The sequence below is a fragment of the Bos indicus genome, chromosome 10 (genome assembly GCF_029378745.1).
Source record: "Bos indicus isolate NIAB-ARS_2022 breed Sahiwal x Tharparkar chromosome 10, NIAB-ARS_B.indTharparkar_mat_pri_1.0, whole genome shotgun sequence".
Classification (NCBI taxonomy): domain Eukaryota; kingdom Metazoa; phylum Chordata; class Mammalia; order Artiodactyla; family Bovidae; genus Bos; species Bos indicus.
Window position 1 is genome coordinate 81,175,780 of NC_091769.1, and position 18,376 is coordinate 81,194,155.

General features: G+C 45.8%; 1 protein-coding gene across 8 annotated transcripts in view; it reads left to right on the forward strand.

Annotated features, from left to right (window-relative positions):
- The window catches only part of SUSD6 (sushi domain containing 6), a 95,093-nt gene that overhangs the window by 19,593 nt on the left and 57,124 nt on the right, over window positions 1-18,376 (forward strand). Inside the window, exon 1 of one of the 8 annotated variants that reach the window (XM_070797771.1) lies at window positions 9,054-9,202. The exons of the other annotated variants lie outside the window; for them this stretch is intronic. The gene's annotated coding sequence lies outside the window, so the exon portion shown is untranslated. Of the gene's footprint in view, window positions 1-9,053; window positions 9,203-18,376 lie in introns of those variants that run through there. 8 annotated transcript variants of the gene reach the window in all.

The following is an 18,376-nucleotide window of genomic DNA, read 5'->3' on the forward strand; positions in this document are numbered from 1 at the left end:
TGGGCCTCTTTTCTCTGTAGGAACTGATGCTGGCTCTTAGGGTTGGTGGTGCTCCATCTCTTGCCTCTGCCTTGCTAAATGTCTCTGGGAAGGCTCTGCCCAGGAGGAGAACTCACTGGGTAAGGAGAACACTGCCTCACAGCTTTTAAAATGTAATGCCTCCTCCCCCTGTTCTCTTCCCGAATAAGAGCTGCCAGTAGAAGTTTAGTGCTGGACCATTGAGATGTTTTTATTACTGTGTGATGGACAAAGGAATTGTCAACTCATTCATCTCCTTCACTCCCTTGCAAGTGGGAATTACAGGAAATCACAACTAGCATAAAAAACTGGGCGAGTGGGAAGGATGCAATGTGTAACCCTTATTCCCAAAAATGGGCAGAATGTCGGAGCTGACTGACCTTAGCCTTAGGCGATCAGTGGGCCAAAGCATGGCCTGAAGCTCTCACCATCTGGGAATTGACACTGAATCTTGCTGCTTTCTGACTTTGTGTCATCAAGACTCCCCTCTTCTGAGCCCCTCCTGTCTGATCAATAACGAGCTCCTGCCAGTTCTTTCTGCTGGAGGTTTCTGTCACCACTACCCTGGCCCAGACCTTAACATCCTGTCTGGCCTCCCAGGCTGCTTTAGTCTCCCTTGCCAGGTTCATGTCCCCTGAACATTTTTCTTATCTCAAGTAAAACTAGGTAAGAGAATGCAGCCCTATGTGTGCGGGAGGTCATATTACCATCCCTTCCCCCATGCTCCTTGAGGACAAAGACTGAGTAATCTGGTGCCTCTTACATAGTAGGCCTTTAGTAAATACTTGTTGAGGTGGATGAAGTCATGTTTCCTGCTCAAGAACATTCATTGGTTCCCTACTACCTATGGATCCAAAGCTGAATCTCTCTGCCCGTTTTTCATAGATGTACAGTCTGGCCTTATTGTAAGTATTCAGTGGAATACTTAATTTACTTTGTGGAATAACCAGAGTCTGGTAAGTAATAGATACCAGGGAAACCGTAAGAATTGTGCCTTGCCCTGAAGGATCTCAAATGGATTTTTTTTTCTGTTCTTCCCTGATTCTTGGCTTCTTTCCCCACCCCTGCCTTCCCAATTTATCATGCTTATTTATGCCTTTCAGCCCCAGAAATTCCTTCTTGTTGTCTACATACTAATTCAGCTCTCAAGGCTTTCAGGTCAAATCTTCCTTCCTTCCTTTTTAAGGTCCTCTCTCTCTGTTTTTAAATATTTATTTGGCTGTGCTTGGTCTTTGTTGTGGCATACAGGATCTTTAGTGTCAGCATGCAGAATCTTTTTAGTTGGGGGTGTGGGATCTGGGCTTCGAGGTAACTCCATGGTAAAGAATCCACCTGCAATGTAGGAGATGCAGGTTCTGTCCCTGGGTCAGGAAGATCTTCTTCAGGAGAATATGGCAACCCACTCCAGTATTCTTGCTAGGAAAATCCCATGGACAGAAGAGCCTGATTGGCTGCAGTCCATGGGGTTGCAAACAGTCTTACACAACTGAGCGACTGAGCATGCATGCATGTGGGATCTAGTTCCTTGACCAGGGATTGAATCTGGACCCTTTGCATTGGGAGCTCAGAGTCTTAGCCACTGGATTCCCAGGAAAGTCCCTAGGGCCCTCTTTAATTGTCTTGGTTCAGGTCCATTTCTGTCTCTCTCCCTTTTTTTTTTTCATTATTCTGTCCATAACTCACAAGTAGTTGCTGCTTATTCTTCCTTATTTTCTGAAATGCATACCTCACGATTTAGTGTTTTATTGCACCCACATAGACTACTGAAATAGACACTCTTGCCTTACTGGGTGCCTTGATTGTTTGCTGTCAGGTAGGCAGCTTCTCCATCTCCACTGAAAGCGGACTGGGGCTTGTGGTTTCTGTGCCTTTTGCAGGCTTCACGTAGGACATGGTGCTGCACAGAGCAGACAGAGGTGGAAGCTAATGTGATGTGCTTGAGAGTGTGGTTCCTGGCAGGATTTTGGGTGGCCTGAGGCTGGAAGACCATCAAGGACTTTTTTTAGGGCTCTGGAAACCAAGACCTGAGAGAAGATGGAAAGATCAGAGAGGGTCCAGCTTGTCCCCCAAGAGTTTGTCCCACTCAGAGATTTTCTTGAAACCCCAGTTCACGTGGAACTGTGTTCATTCTAGAAGTTGGCCAGTGTTCTTGGAAATTGTGGGGAGGTGCATGTGTGATGAATCCTCTCTAAAGGAGGATATGAAAGGTGCCTGGCCATAGGGAAGCTCGTAGCTTAAGGGAACAGACCATCTGGGGCAGTGGTGAGCAGATGCAGTTCGATTTGTTTGTATTAGAGGCAAATTGATTCCTCTGGGAAGTTTAGGGATTTAAATAATATTCTATAAATACATGTTTTTCTTTGCTTTGTCACTGATGAGGTTTATGGCTTACGTTACATGTTTCCTTCTAATAATAGAATCTTACGTGAAATTAAAAGCAGTATCTTCCTCTTCTGACTCAGACAGAATTATAAGTGTATTGCTGATTTCCTACCCTGCTTTTATTTCTTACATTCAACCAGGACTGTGCAGACAGGTTGGTACATCTGTGGGCTGAGACCAGTTTCAGCCAGCTGAATTCCCTGTAATCCAGTCTGCATCTGAGAGGCACATCTAACTTACTGGAGTTCTAGGTAGGAAGTGTGGTTAAGGAGGCAAAACCATTTAATTGCAGCTTGTTTGAAAATAAAACCAGCTTGAGTTTTCTTCTCACAAACTTTCTCTGAAACATTTCTTTAGATCTTTTATTTTTGGCAAATGGGTTTTGGGGTGGCAGCCTCATTACTTGTGATGGAGAGGTAAAATAAGCCAGTGGGTGATTTCCCAGAATCCTGAGCCTTTGAACATTGCAGTTCCTTTTGGAAGTGCAGAAACCAGGCTGCCCGTCTCAGATTTATACCCTCTTCCCATTCTTATCTCAACTAGTAAATACTGTGGCATCAGTCTGCCTAAAAATGTAACGGCTTAAATTTGTTTAAATGTCTATAGCAGTTTGGTGATGAAGTTTAGCCCTTTAATGATAATGATGATGATAGTGATGATAGTAGTAGACAAGCAGGCTGACTGAGTTGTGAATTAGTTCTTTTAAGGTTCCCAGGAAGAAAATTACTAACTCACTTTTCTTGTCAAGGTCTTAGTGTTGAGTAGAGCAGGGAGCAGCCTAGAGAAACCATCTGCCCAAAGGTTACCCTTCACACAAGTCCTTTACAGGAAATTGTGTGTTTTCTGTTTGGAATGGGGTGTGTTCATTCTTTTGAGAAGCCTTTTTACAATAGTATAATGGTTCCTCTGGAACTCCTAGCAGTGTTCTCTTTCTGCCCTCTACTGTATTTACAGCTGCTTTTTCCCTAGGGGAGCATTCATCTGTTTTAAAAAACAGAGAGAGAAAACAAGAAGTTCTCTCTAACAGTGAGGTTTGGAAATCAAAACCGTGTTTGCCCTTCAGGAGGGCAAGTTCTTGAGGGGCTGTTGTTGGGGTGGAAGACAAGGAAGTCCGGCTGTAGTGTCCTGATTCCCTGCCCTCACTGCACCCCCGCGCCCCTCTACCCGCAGCGTGCTTGTGACAGATGTGAAGGGGTTTGAGCACAGGGCCCATTATGACCCCTTGGTTGTACTAGATCAAACATTGCTTTTCAGCCCCTGAGTAAGGCAGTTTTTCTGGCAGGCCACTGTCTGGCCCCGCATATCCGTGTCCAGGGTCCTGGACTGATGTTGGGCCTGAAGGGCAGGAGGAGCCTATGGTGATTGCCCTGGAGTGTGGAGGCAGCAGCAAAGCCACAAGCGTTTAGGAAAGACCTCTCATCCTTAGGATGCTTTCATTATACTGATGCTTCAAGGCCTTGGAGCTGGGGTTTGCCAGGTCTCTGGGTGCAGTTAGTCAACGAACTTCACCCCAGTACTCCTTAGCCTCTTTTTGCCCAGTTTTAACCACATAGCTGGTTGTGGACGTGCACCTTTGTTTGATGAGGAGAAGAGGATTTCTGCTTTGCAGTTGAGTAACTGTGCCTTCTATTTAGGTTCTGTAGAGGGTTATATTTGAAAAGCTAATGAGTGTTTTTTTCCACTCTGCACACACAGTGATCCAGAGTGGGCTGCAGCGCAGGTGCTGTTGAAGGCAGATGTTGAGCTGACAGTAAGGGCAGCTGGGCCCTGAAGCTCCAGCGGCCTGGCCCCCTGGCTGACAGCCCATCCCCCAGGGCCAGGTCGCCAGAGAGGGCTTCAGCTTCCCTGAAATGACTGCTTCTTATGGCTAGTGTGACCAGCCAGAGGAGGGGGTGGGTTTCCTGGGGAAGAGGGTGGGAGAGTCTTAATTAAGCCAGTCTAGTTTGGCAGTTAGCTCCGACTTGCCTCCAAGTCTGTGTTGGCTGATAATTCCCTTCAGCTCTCAGAACAAGCCTTTTTCGTTTCCAAACACACACCGCCCCCCACGCCCCCAAAACTACAGCCTTCCTTGAGTGTTAACTGTGTGTACCTTCTGCTTCCTTTCTGGAAGAGGCAGGTAGCTACTCGTGAATTTTTTCCCCTGAGCTGCTCTGGCTGCATTGGAGTTCCTGGAGACTCAGCGCTACCGGACATTCTCATCTGGCAGAAGCCTGGCCAGGAGCCATTCCTGGAGGGCTCAGTGGACAGAGCACTGGGAACAGTGCTGGGGCTGGCACTCAGTCTGGGGGGCTCGGTGGGAGGTATTTGGGAAACCTTGCTGAGTGAAGAGTTGGGAGAGCTGAGTTTTGGTTCAGCCACTAACAAGCCCTGTGTTCCTGGGGCAAGCTGTAGTCCCCCTCTAGGCCTCAGTTTCCCTCTCTTAACATGGATAGGTTGAACTTTAGGCTGTAATGTGTTAGGATCCCAAGACAGACCCCATGAGTCTGCTCCTAATAAAAGATGACCAGAGGCAGCAAAGGTGGGTGCAGAAGAACCTTGGATGATACTAGAGATGTTTTCCAGGTTCATCTCTTGGTGGCAGAGCATTGGGTGTCTTTGCCATCCCACCCCCAGGGTGGTCTTTGGAGGTGATGCTTGGCTTGGGCCCTGCTCCTTTCGTTTCCTGCCCTGGGGAGGGGCGGGCAGGCACGTGCAGTTGGCTGTCTCTGCCAGCTGCCTGGGGCTGAGCCATCTGCTGCTTAGGCCCGCGGGTGGGGTGGGGGCTGAGCCCCAACCTAATCTCCTCTCCCGCACTAGCCGCTCAGCAGAGTCTACCCCTTCTCCCCGCATTCTGTCCTGTGTTCCAGCGCTCTGTTAGGCTACCCTTCACCGTGGTCTTGCTTTGTTCCAGCTGCCCCCATCCCCAGGAGAACCCTTGCTGTGTTTTTGTTTACTCTGTGTGTGTGCTGTGCCCTTTAGCCTGTGCCCCAAGAATCTTTCTGTAAGTAAGGCAGCAGCGGCGGCAGGAAAACAATGAAACTTTGGACTCTGGTCTGTCTCTGTTCAGATGCAAATGACGAGTCTCTTCCCATCAGAGTTTGTACCTTTGGGTTCTCCATCCCACCTCCTGAGGAGTCTTTGAACGGCAGGGGTGGGCTGAATCAGTAGCTCAGAAAAGCTCTGATTTAGCCTGTGCTTCAAGTCTTGTTTCTTTCTGGCCTTGTGTGGATGTAGGCACGACTGAGTGACTTGACTTTCACTTTTCACTTTCATGCATTGGAGAAGGAAATGGCAACCCACTCCAGTGTTCTTGCCTGGAGAATCCCAGGGACTGGGGAGCCTGGTTGCCAGCCGTCTATGGGGTCTCACTGACTCGATTTAGCAGCAACAGTGGATGTAGGCAAGAGGCAAAGAGAAAGGAAGTTGTCCTCCTGACTGTCGGTGACTCTGGGTTTGGAAGTTCTGAACTGGTGTGTATGTGTGTGTGTGTACATGTGCACAAGCTGTGCAAGGAGGTGGAGTTAGGACGGAATGTGGACAGTCTTGAAAGTCATCTTTACAAGTGAGGAGATGACAGAGCAGGGAATAAAAGGGCAGTATATCCTAAACCAGGGCTTCTCAAACTTTTCTAACTTCTCAAACCGGAGGAATCTTATTAAAATGCAGATTTTCATTCTGTAGATCAGGGATGAGGGAGAAAGAAGTGGCAGCCCACTCCAATATTCTTGCCTGGAGAATCCCAGGGACAGAGGAGCCTGGTGGGCTGCCATCTGTGGAGTCACACAGAGTCAGGACACGACTGAAGTGACTTAGGAGCAGACCCTGAGACTCAGTGTCTCTGTTAAGCTCCCAAGTGATTCCAGGGCTGCTCTTCAGTGGCCCGAGCCTCCCCCTCCTCCTCTTAACACTGATGAATAAGATTGACCTGAAAAGGCAGAAGGGAGACTTTCTTATGTATTTTAAATCTGAGAGCCTGGGCTGGGCTTTAAGCAAGTGTTTGCAGAGCCTTTTCTGGATCGCTTGTACCTGAGCTCCTGGCTTCTCCGGCGCTCCCCCTTGGCTAGATTCTGTCTCTACAATAGCAGAACCTCTGTCCTTCAGGGGTGGATGTGCATACTAAGCTGGATCCTTTCTCTTTGGCTCATGATAAGGACAGATAGCATTTCAAATAGAATTTTAGAGCTGGAAGAACTCCTCAGTCATCTTTTCCAAGCCTTCTGTTTTAGAGAGGAGGAAATGGGCCCAGAAAAATTTTGTGGTATGTAACAGCCAGAATCAACAGCTAGTGGCCGAGATGGGGTGAAAACCCAGACATCTAAACTCTTAGTAAATTCTTCTCTCTGAGGGATGTAAGCCTGAGTTAGGGACACCAGCAGGATCAAAGCGTTGCCTGGAGACAGGTGATAGGAAGAGACTTGCCAGCGGCGGCAGGGAATTTACAAGCACAACTGCTGATACCTGCTCAGCACCGTGCTGATCCCACTCAGGCCAGGGTTCTCAGCTGCAGCCTTTTTGACATTTGGGGCCAAATTCTTTGTTCTGGGGGGCTGTCTTGTGCATCATGGAATGTTTGCTGGCACCCTGGACCTCTGCCACTTGGATGCCAATAGCATCCCCCAGGTTAAGACCGTCAAAAAGTCCTCCAAATGTTGCTAGAAACCTTGGGACTGGAGTGGCATGTAAAATTGCCCCCACTGAAAACCACTTGTTCAGGCAGTAAGTTATTTTGGGGAGGAGAGTCCCTCTTGGGCACCTGTACTAGGGTTTTTTGAGAGAGTCATGGTCTCAGAGTTTACAAAGAAAGCACAAAAAAACAGATAGAGCTCCAGCCTTCCCGGGACCTTATAGTTTATTAACTACAGTTTACTGGAGAGACCAGACCAGCCAATGTTGAAAACAGATAAATTGCCATTTTAATGGTCCCTCCAGGGTAGAACCCCAGGCTGGACTCTGAAGAATGGGGTGCCTGCCCAGGGTCCTTAATGAGAAGAAGATTATGTTACCCTGGACTGGGTTGCATAGCTAAGAATTGAGTAACTCTATGTCATTTCTTGAGTTACTTTTACCTCTTCTTAAGGAATATTTCTTTCATTCTGAAAAAATATTTTATCTGAATCTGTAAAGGTCCATCAGACACATTAACCAGTAGATGTGTACACTTGAGGGGGGGAGGCCTCTTCAGGACTAATGCTGGTGAAGCTGACTCTTTCCATGATGGGGTTTACTTTTTCTTTCTTCCTTGATTTTCTTCAGCTAAGGCATGGATCCTCTAATAGACCTTTCTTATCTCTTTTCCAGTATTTTAAGGAATATGACTGTATAAATAAGCTTCAGTTTGTAATGTTCTGAGTACAAGAGTATAAAACGTGTCTCTACGAAAGTAAGAAAGGGTCTTTACCCCTTTTTACTCCTCATAGAATACTATACTTCCAAAGAGCTTCCCTGGTAGCTCAGTGTTAAAAGAATCTGCCTGCCAATGTTGGAGGTGCTTGTTCGATCCCTGGGTCAGAAAGATCCCTTGGAGAAGGAAATGGCCATCCATTCCAATATTCTGTCTGGGAAATCCCATGGACGGAGGAGCCTGGTGGGCTACAATCCATGAGGGTCACAAAAAGTTGGCCATGACGTAGGGGCTAAACAACAACAAGTACTTGCAGATGTTTGTAAGACCACTGAGTTTACGTCTTGTGCTCAGCACAGGCCTCCCTGAAAAATATTACTGCAGAACACAAAAACTTAGTGATGGGAACTCATAGTTCCTGTCAGCTTTTCCTTAGGAAATGAGTGTCAAATTGATTTTTTCCCCAATACTTTGAACATGATGCTCTGTTGCCTCCTGGGTTGCATTGTTTATAACAGGAGACTTGCTGTGATTCTTTGTTTCTCTGGGTGCATTGTCTCTCCTCCTACCTCCTCATGGCTGCTTTTAATATTTTCTCTTTAATGATCATTTTCATCATTTTGATTACAGTGTGCCATGCTGTGTTTTCTTGTTGAAGTACTTCTTCTTGTGGTTTGATGAGTTTCTTGAATCTGTGAGTTTATAGTTTACATCAAAAAAATTTTTTTGTGTGTACCTATGTGCGCTTCCCATGCCTCAATTATGCATGTGTTAGGCTGCTTGATACAGTCATACTTCTGACTTATGTTCTGTGTATATCTCTTCGGATAGGTTCTATTGCTGTGTTTTCAAGTTCATTGAATTTTTTCTTCTGCAGTGTCTAATCTGTTAATCCCATTCTGTATATTTTTCTTTTCAGGTATTCGTATTTTTCCCTCTAGAAGTTTAAACGTTTGAGTCTTTGTGGTCTCATGCCCGTCCCTTCCTCTTTTCTCTTGAGCACACAGAGTATATTTGTAACAGAGATTTGAACATCCTCTGTGTTCATCTGTGTCATTTCTAGGTCTGTTTCTGTTTGTTTATTCTCCTCCTGTGACCATAGGTCATGGTCATAATTTTCTGCCTCTTTGCATGTCTGCTCAGTTTTGATTTGAAACTAGACATAGTGAGTTGTATGTTGTTAGGTGCTGAAACTTTCTGTATTCCTTTAAAAACTTTTTGGCTTTGTTCTCAGAAGCAATTCAGTTACTACTTAGAATTGGTTTGATCCTTTCAAGGCTTGGTTCTCAGCCTTTATTTATTTATTTATTTTTGTCCTTTTTCTTTTTTGCAGACAGCCTTTAGTTGAGGGCTAGGATGGTCCCACTACTGAGGCCAACACTTGTGAAGATCCCTTCCGGTGCCCTGTGAACCAGGAGATGTTTTGTTTCCACTTTGGCCCATGGGAACGCGTAAACTTCTGGCTCCGTGTGAGCGCCGGGGGTTAGTTCTCTCCTTTGGTTCTTTCCTTAGCCTTGCTAGTCTCCTCTAACACGTGCACAGATCAACACTCAGCCTCGGCAGATTGTTAGTTTTTTCCCTTGGAGCTCCCTCCTCTCAGTTACTTTGCCCTGCACGTTCTAGCCTCCTTGACATCCCCCAGTTCCCAGCTGTCTCTCTAACTCAGTGAAATCATTGAACTCTCAGGTTTTTATTTGCCTACTCTCTGGTCTGAAGATGCCTTTAGGGGGTTAGTTAGCAGGTTAGCCCTGCTGGGGCACCAGCAGGACTCTGCATTTCTTTCCCTTTTTTCAAGGATCACTGCCCTGTGCTACCTATTTTTAAATGTCTGAAAACCATTATTTAATATATTATATCTGACTTTCTAGTTGTTTAAGGAAAACGTAAATCTAGTCTCTGTTATTCCATTATGACTTCTGTGTCCCTCAGGCTAATTTTTAGGTGTCTTTTGCCTCCTGTGTTCACTTGTTGAAAAATTAATCCAGTGAGACAGATTTCATTGGGAATTCAACCAGGTTCAGGTCATGTCACTGCACCAAACATTTACTGAACAGCTACAGTGTCCAAAGGAACAGCATGCTGTAGTGTCATGCAGTATGTGGTGTATAATCTGAAACTTCACCTGTATTGTGATGCCATGCTTCCAAGCTGAACACTGAGTGTGTACTTCCAGGTTTATCCTGACGTGAACATACGCATATATATGCTCTGAGCCTCGTTCCTATGCCTCCTGACCATAGTGCCATTCAACCTGGGTGACTGATTGAACTAATAGGCACAGTTGATGAGCAAATAGCGGATGCTCAGCTGTCTGTCCATGAGTGAGGGTCCAGACAGCTCTGTGCAGACGCAGGAGCTCTAAATTCCTGTGTGCGGTGGCCCTGCCAGCATCTCACGTCTCACTCTGGGCCCGATATTGTATTAAACTCCAGAAATGCGTGAATCACGGACTCGTCACAATTCTGTGAACTAGGTATTGCTACCCCAACTTCGTATATGACTCACAGGAGGTAACGCAGGGCACCTAGGTACCTCTGAAAAACAAGAGGCAGAATCAGGATTGAACTCCCTATGACTTTAAAATCCATGTTGTGATTAATTCTTTAATTGACTGTTTCATTTCCTTCTGCTGGCTCCACCTTACTTCCCTGTTTTCTCTTTGGCACTTTGACTATATATCTCTCTTGGGTTTTCACATTTTACCTCATCGTAGTTACTTATGTATGTGTCTTACTTCCCCTGTAGACTGTAAACTCTTTAAAGGTATGAGCTTTCCCCCACTTTTATACCTTTTGTGGAATCCAATATAAGTAGGTGCTCTTTATATGTGTTGAATGAAGTTAGTAAGATATGTGTTAAAATTGGGGGAGCTATCAGATTCTCTCATCAAATTACGATGCTTCTTTCTCATCTGCTGAGTTTTATTACAGTCCCTCTTAACATAATCTTAGATGATACATGGACTTTATGAGATTCTTCATTTGATACCTCTGCCTGAATTTTGACTAATTTGAAATAAGTTTTGAGTCTGTATTTAGAGATTTAAGGGAATATTCCTTCTTGTGCATTAATCAGATCCTTTCTTCTCAGGTCCTGACTTTGAACTCCGTATTGAGAGAACCAGAGGTATGGTTGGAGCTAGACCTAGAGCATGCAGGCCTTGGTGGATGGCTCTGTACCGTGAGAGGGTCATGTCAGTGCAGAGGTGGTGCTTGGGCGTGGGACTAATCAAAGGGGAAGGAACAGTAGGCAAGTTCCTGCTTCTCCTTCTTGCTTGGGGCCTCACAGTCCAACCTTGACAACTTACAGGAAGTTTGGGTAATATGTGAGGAGGACGGGAAGAGTCATGGTTTGCTTATAAATTAGGAGGCTTCTTGGAACTTAACACAAGATGAAGAACATTTGGACTAGAAGACAGTGTCTTGCTTGGGTAGGGGTGGGGGGAGTGTCTCAGAGCTGCAGTTCCAGAAGCTTTAACTGAAAACCTTAGGTTAACTGAGAAGGTACAACTCTCAGAATTTGTAGTACACAAATTCTTTCTAGCCATCATCCCATCTTTCTTCTTCCTTCTTTTCCAGTTCCACCATCCTTCCCCCCAGTAGTTTTGCCCTTATTGTCTGTGCTTTCTCACTTTGAATTCATGATCTTCCCTCATGACTGTAATAAATCTGCTTTTGAGGAGGTCACTAGTGATAACTTCGTGATCAGATCCAATGGATGGATGTCTTTTAGGCTTCATTTATGGGACCTTTGTTGCGTCTGCCACTCACCCTCACATTCTCCTTGAATCACTGTGTCCCTCCTGTGACAGCTCTGATGCATAGGCTCCTGGTTTCCTTGTACTTTTGGGAGGGTCTTTAATGATCTCTCTTTCCTTCACATTCTGCTTTAGAAAGTTAGTGTTTCCCCGAGGATCCTGTCTTGACTCTCTTCTCACTCAGCTCTCTCACCAGGATGAGCTCTCATCTCTTTTGCATGCTTTCAGCCAATCACTTTCAGGCCGATCACTCCAGGGCTGTATCCTGAGTTTGGAGCACTTTGCGGAGTTTCATACTCGTTTCTAATTTGCCTGCTAGACCTTTCCACTTGGATATTCTCCAAGTACCTGTAGTTCAGTCCTTCCAAACATAACCTGCGCTACATTCATCACATGCTTCACCAGCACCTGCTTGTCCACATATGTTCTTTCCTCTTGTGGTAGCTTCTACCATTCACCCAGTCACGGGCCAGAAACCTCGGTGTCATCCTTTGTGGTTCTCACTCGTCGCATCCTATTAGTTTCTGGCATCCTGTATAGTCTTTAGCATGTTATGAATGCTGAGCGAATACAAGAAAATGCCTATTAATTTCATCTGAATTTAATTTCAGTCTAGCACTTCGATCTTGTTACTATACTCTGATTACACTCTTAACTTTTGGGGAAGGGCGTTAAATTTTTGACCACATTCAAATTATATTAAGGAGAAGGCACTTTTTTGTTTAAAACAGGACTGCTTTGCAGGGGGGATTAGTCATTACTAGAAGTGTGTTGATTGGCCACGTGCTCACTTTTAGGACGAGGAGCTGCACAACAGGTAGAGATGAGGTGGATGAAGTTGCACTGTGCTGGCCCTGGAGGGTGTTGTGCTTCACGAACAAGGCCGTAGAGGCAGCAGGTGTACCCATGCTGTGGCTTCAGTGTGAGTCACAGCCAAGGCTCTTCCCCAGGGAGCGGAGCATGCCTCTTTCAGCTCATTGATGAATTTCCTTAATTGTGTTGTAGTGTATCGAATATAAACATTGAGGATATATTGGTAACTGTCATGCTTCTCCAAGTTGATCTCCCTTCCTTTCCATCTAACTGCCTGAAAAGAAAAAAAAAGAAGGGACTTATCTGGCGGTCCAGCGGTTAAGACTGTGCCTTCCAGTGCAGGGGGTGTGGGTTCAATCCCTGGCCCTGGTCGGGGAGCTAGGATCCCACGTGCCTTGAGGCCCAAAGATCAAAACATAAAGCAGAAGCAATACTGTAACAAATTCAGTGAAGACTTTAAAAATGGCCCACATCAAAAAAAGAAAAGAAAAAAAGGAGAAGGTGACTTAAAGAACCAGAGGATTTTGGAGCCAGAGAAGCTCTTCAGGTAGTGATCCATCTAGCTCAGCCTTTTACATTTTCAGATTATGATGACAATAATAGATGGTGAAAACTAGAACACCTATTTTTGACGACTTACTGAATACAGGCAATGTGCTAAGTGCTTTACATGTAATTCCCATGTGATACTTACCCCATATGATATACTTACACCATACTCATGCCATATGATAACATGTATTACATGATATGATGCCTACAAGGTAGCTATTGTTAGTGCTAGTTTATAGATAAGGATAATGGAGGTCCAGAAAGATTGGATAACTCTCTTGGGGTTAATGCTGAAGCGGCTATTGTACAGAGAGGTGAAACATCATGCTTTTTCAAGGTCAGGTTTTCCAGTTAGAGGCAGAACATGAGTAGAATCTAAATCTCCTGACCTTGAACTCAGTAAGCCTGTATTTTCATTTTCACCTGAGAATCCATTCTCTGTGGTCATTTTAGTCTCATTGCTTGCTGAACCCCTTTTAATTCCAGTGAAATCAAATGAAGCAAAGTAAAGAGTGGTTTGGAGTTGGGGGTTTTGGGTGAGTTTTTACAGTTTATTTTTAAATAGGCAGCATTCCCAGACTGACTGGGAATGTAGCAGAAGGCCTGAGAACCAGGAAGTGACACAGACCTGTTTATACCCTCCCACGTGAGAGCCTTTGGAAAGTGATCCACGGTGATGGTAAAAAGTAAACACCACTGCTTCAGCCAGTTCTCTTGGGTTTGCTATTTTTGACCTGGAGGAGGTGTTTTCCTGCACAGCCATGAGTATGTATTTAGAAGACCAAAATCTAGCACCTAAACATCCCCTTCAGTGAAAATATATAGATATGTTTATTTCCTGTTGCCAGACAGCAGCAGTCAGCAACTCTTGGCAGAAAGAATTATCACTGTTTATTTTTCCTCTCTCCCTCTGCCATCCTTTCGGTGAATTGTTCTTCCGTTTCTTTTTCTTTCTTTATAATTAGACCTGTGGATGCAGAACGGGCCAGAGAGCTCACTAAATCTGTTCATGATAGTCAAGGTCCAGCTCAAAGCTTCCTCTTTCACCTCCCCCTACTCCCAACCAGAATCCTTTGTTCTTATGGCCTCTGTGTCCTCATGGCACTTAAAAAAAAAAAAAAAAACAACCCTAGTAACAGTTTCACAGTGCTATATGGATAAACACATAATTCCTGTCATGGAGATTGTGAATTCCTTGAGAGTAAGAACTATGCCCCACGTCATCTCTGTGACCACCCAGGCCTTGCACCGAAGACAGCCAGTAAATATTTGCTGAATTGCAGTATAGTTACTGCAAACACAGAGCCCTGAGAAATCAGATTTAGCAAATCAGCTTCCCAGCCTTTATTTGCCAAGTTAGTATTGAAACCTGCTCTGCTCAGCTCTGATGGAGACCAAGCAGAGGGCTGTGATGACACGTAGACGTGTCTTTGGGTCCAGGAACCAATGACAGCCATGTCTGTCAAGCATCTGTTTTCCTGCCTGGCAAAACTTCCAGGATTTATCTATCCTCTCTTCCTGTTTTATATCTGCTGCTACTTTGCCATCTTGTATTTCCTACACACATTATGGGGTTTGGGGTTTATCTTTATTTTCCCCTTCTGTGAACAAATAAATGTTGAACACTCTGGGGCACAGAAAGAGGCAGTTGGTGGGCTCTGCAGGAATTTACCACCTGCAGTAAATGTAGTATACAACAGTTAAGTGACTGTGAGTGGTCCACAGGGAAGGTTATGATTCGTTCTCCCAGTCTTCATGCAGTGTTGCTGGGGGTTCAGAAGAGCTGTCCCATGCTGTGGGCTCAGTTGATGAGTTTTCCCAGAGGAGATGCGAATAAGCTTGACCTTGTGCTGGGAAAAAAGAGCAGGGAGCCCTCTGCAGTATGAAAGCAGGAGGAGGAAAGACTTCTAGGCCCCTTTGATTGCATTTATCTGTAAAATAATGGCACAGTGGCACCTATGTAATGAGGTAATGAGAGGGAGAGTATGTGTGTGTGCATCTCAGTCATGTAAACTCTGCCCTTATCCTGTCCTACAGCATGTTTACACTGTGGGACATATTTAGGGAAACCTCCTTGGTCCCTTTAGACACATAGCACTTCAGGATGCTCACGTACAAGGTTATATAATTTGGAGAGAGGCATGTTCAGTTCCTTAAAAATATATATTTTTAGAACTTCATGGGAGAGACCTCTGGAGGTTTACTTGTTTAAACTCGTGGCTCTTCTTTCTTCTAAACTAACTGTGTTTTGAGCCTTGTCTCAGGACAACAGTGCCCTTTGGGAGTTTCATGTGGGCTCAGTCACAGCCTGTTAGAGCAGGAAGGGGCCTCCAGCAGCGCTAATTTGAGGGCCCAGTATTCCAGACGCTGTTCTGATCCTTCACGTTGATCCTGTTTCTACCTCCCAACAGCCCAATGAGGTGGGTATTATTTACCCATTTTGTAGATGGGAACTGAAAATAACTTGCCCTGGACTACCTAACTAGCAACATCCATGCAGACCAGAGGTTCTTGCCCAGTCTGCAGGAATCTTTCCACGGATCCATCCTCTCTGAGTGAGACGAACATGAAACTGTTTCCGTTTTACTGATGAAGAAACAGAGGCATCGGGAGGCAAAGTATTTGTCTTGGTTCAGGCCATCAGTCCAGAGAAGAGATACTTTCCTGCCTTCAGGGTTGGAAATGTATGGCCTGAGCCGAGGCGCTCTGCCTGTTCTCTCCTTTTTCCTGTCCTGAGTCTGTCTGTCTTTGTTCTTTTCCATCCTCTCTTGTGTTTTTCTGTTTCTCTCTGGGCCCTTACAGCTCTGTGGTGATCCTTGCCTTTGGGTGTGTGGAGGCTGGGTTTTTTGTTGTTGTTGTTGTTAGTTGTTTGTTATTTTTGGAAAGGGCTTTAGGAACACTGGGTATGAATGGCCTATGCAGATGTGGTGATGGATTGATTAAGCTCTAAATGGAAAAGCGGCATCTCCTGAGTTTGTTGCAGTGCAGAGGGAGGTAGATGCTAGGCTATGTCTGCTCTGGGGAATAAAGAGGAAGGATTTCACATTTCTTCCTTCTACTCAAAACTTTTGTTGACTTCTGTTTCAGAGGAAATACTTTGAGGCCCCTCCTTTTCCCTAGAAGACATTCCAGAGCGCTTAAAACTGAAAGGACATTGGGGGATCATGCAGGCCCTGAGTGCCAGGAAGAATGAACGACTCATCTGAGGCCCAGCCACTGCTGGGTGGTGGTGCTGGGACATGAGGGCTGTCTCCTGCCTGCAGGTCCATGCTGCAGTCATCCTGCTGGCTTCTAGAAAAGAGTCATTAGAGATGATTATAGGGAAGGTGCCATGTATCTGCTGGTGTTTCTGCTGTCTGAAGCCTGAGGAACAGGGTAGGGAGAACAAAACAGCAAGAGGCTGTAGTGAGCAATTTTGGGAAGAAAGATAAGAATACAGGGATATCAGAGCAATTCAGAAAAGCCTCCAGTACCTGCCTTACCCTGGCTTCAGTGGTTCCTGAGAAAGTGAGAGTGTGAGTTACTCAGTTGTGTCTGACTCTTTGCGACCCCATGGACTGAAGCCCGCCAGGCTCCTCTGTCCATGGAATCCTCCAGGCAAGAATACTGGAGTGGGTTGCCACGCCCTCCACCAGGGGATCTTTCCGACCCAGAAATCTAACCTGGGTCTCCTGCATTGCAGGTGGACTCTACCATCTGAGCCACCAGGGAAGCACCAGGAAGTTTTTCTGAGAAAACCTGAGGATTATTTTTGTGATTTATAAGAGGTAAATTTTAACAAGACCTCTGATATTTGTGTCCTTTTGGCTTTGGGACTGGAGATGAAAAGGAAATGGATAAAGTAACATTATGACTCTCAAGGATCTCAGAGTTCAAAAGACAACTTCGTGCCTATTGAAGTACTCAGCTGTTGGTGGCATAAAAGAAAGGGGAAGATACAGAGGTTAGCAAAATTGGAAGGAGCCATTTATCCCCAGGGAGGAAAAAAGTGAACTGAAGACATCTAAAAGTAATACAATTTTGACATTTTATGGGGGAGGAGTGGGAGGCATTTAGGTATCTTTTTCTGCTTTGGCCCAGCGGAATCAGGATGAATGAGAGTGAAGCTGGGAGGCACCACTGGGAGAAAGGGAGAAGCAAGGAGGGCCCCACGGCACGTTCCCTGCTCTTATCACAACCTTTGAGGAGCTCTGAACTCCACAGAGCTAACACTTATTTTCCGTACAATCTGAAATGCAAGGGTTAAATTCTGTTCTGACTTCATGAACTGTTGTCTTCCCCCCATCACATGGTAGTATGGGGGTTGGTGAAGATGGTTAATCAAAGGAACAAACTTATTCTAGATTCTCCATCACCACCATCCCCTTTCCAGACTAGCCTGAAGCAAGGAAAGGATTTCTGTTGGTCTTACCTATTCACTTACCTCTTATAACTAAGGGAGAGATGGCCGTGACTTAGGAAATAATCTGTCCTGAGTGACTCATGTAAACTGAGTCTGAGCCGTAGAGAAACTCAGGTAGCCTCTGGGAGGCTGGCAGGGCTGAGTCAGAACCCTTAGCCTCCACAGAGGAGGGCTCAGTAGAGTGTGACCTGACCGCGCCTGCAGCAGGACTGTGACATCCTCGACCTGAGGAGCAGGGAGAATGGAGCAGTGCGTGCAGGAATGGGCCCCAGGCACAGGGGCTACAAGGGGCTGGGTCCTGGGTGCCCCGGCTGTTCCAGGGTTCCCCCTGACCCCTGCTGCTGCCTGTCTAGGCTGTGAGCGACTCTTAGGATACCTTTAATCTTAGCAGGCTCTTTGGTTCATCTGGAAGCATCTATGGCAACAACAAGTAAGCAAACTGTGTGAACTCGGAGCTCGTGTTACAGGCTGTCCTCAGCCCCGGAGGCGTGCCATGCTTATTGTCATCGTTCTTAAGAGCAGTTTTCTCAGGTCACCTTCTGCTGTCTTGGCTTAGAGGCTGAGACTGAATAGAAGGTCTGAGTCTTACCAGTTCACAGAGCAAGCAGTCCCTTTCATTTTGTCTCTTTTGAGCCTTAACTAGAACCTAGTGAGATAACCCCAGAGAAGGCGGTGGCACCCCACTCCAGTACTCTTGCCTGGAAAATCCCACGGATGGAGGAGCCTGGTAGGCTGCAGTCCATGGGGTCGTGAAGAGTCGGACATGACTGAGTGACTTCACTTTCACTTTTCACTTTCATGCATTGGAGAAGGAAATGGCAACCCACTCCAGTGTTCTTGCCTGGAGAATCCCAGGGACGGGGGAGCCTGGTGGGCTGCCGTCTCTGGGGTCGCACAGAGTCGGACACGACTGAAGCGACTTAGCAGCAGCAGCAGTGAGATAACTCAAGCTTGGTTTTCACAGCTTCCATTTTACAGATGAGGAAGCAGAGGTGAAGGCAGTGTCTTTCCTCTTGGCTCTGGACAGGAAACGAATGTTTATGACCATCACATTCAGCAGGGCACAGTCACTGAAGCTTTTGACATTTGGGTTCACAGAGGTGGGAGGGGCCCTATGGCAGTCCAGATCTTG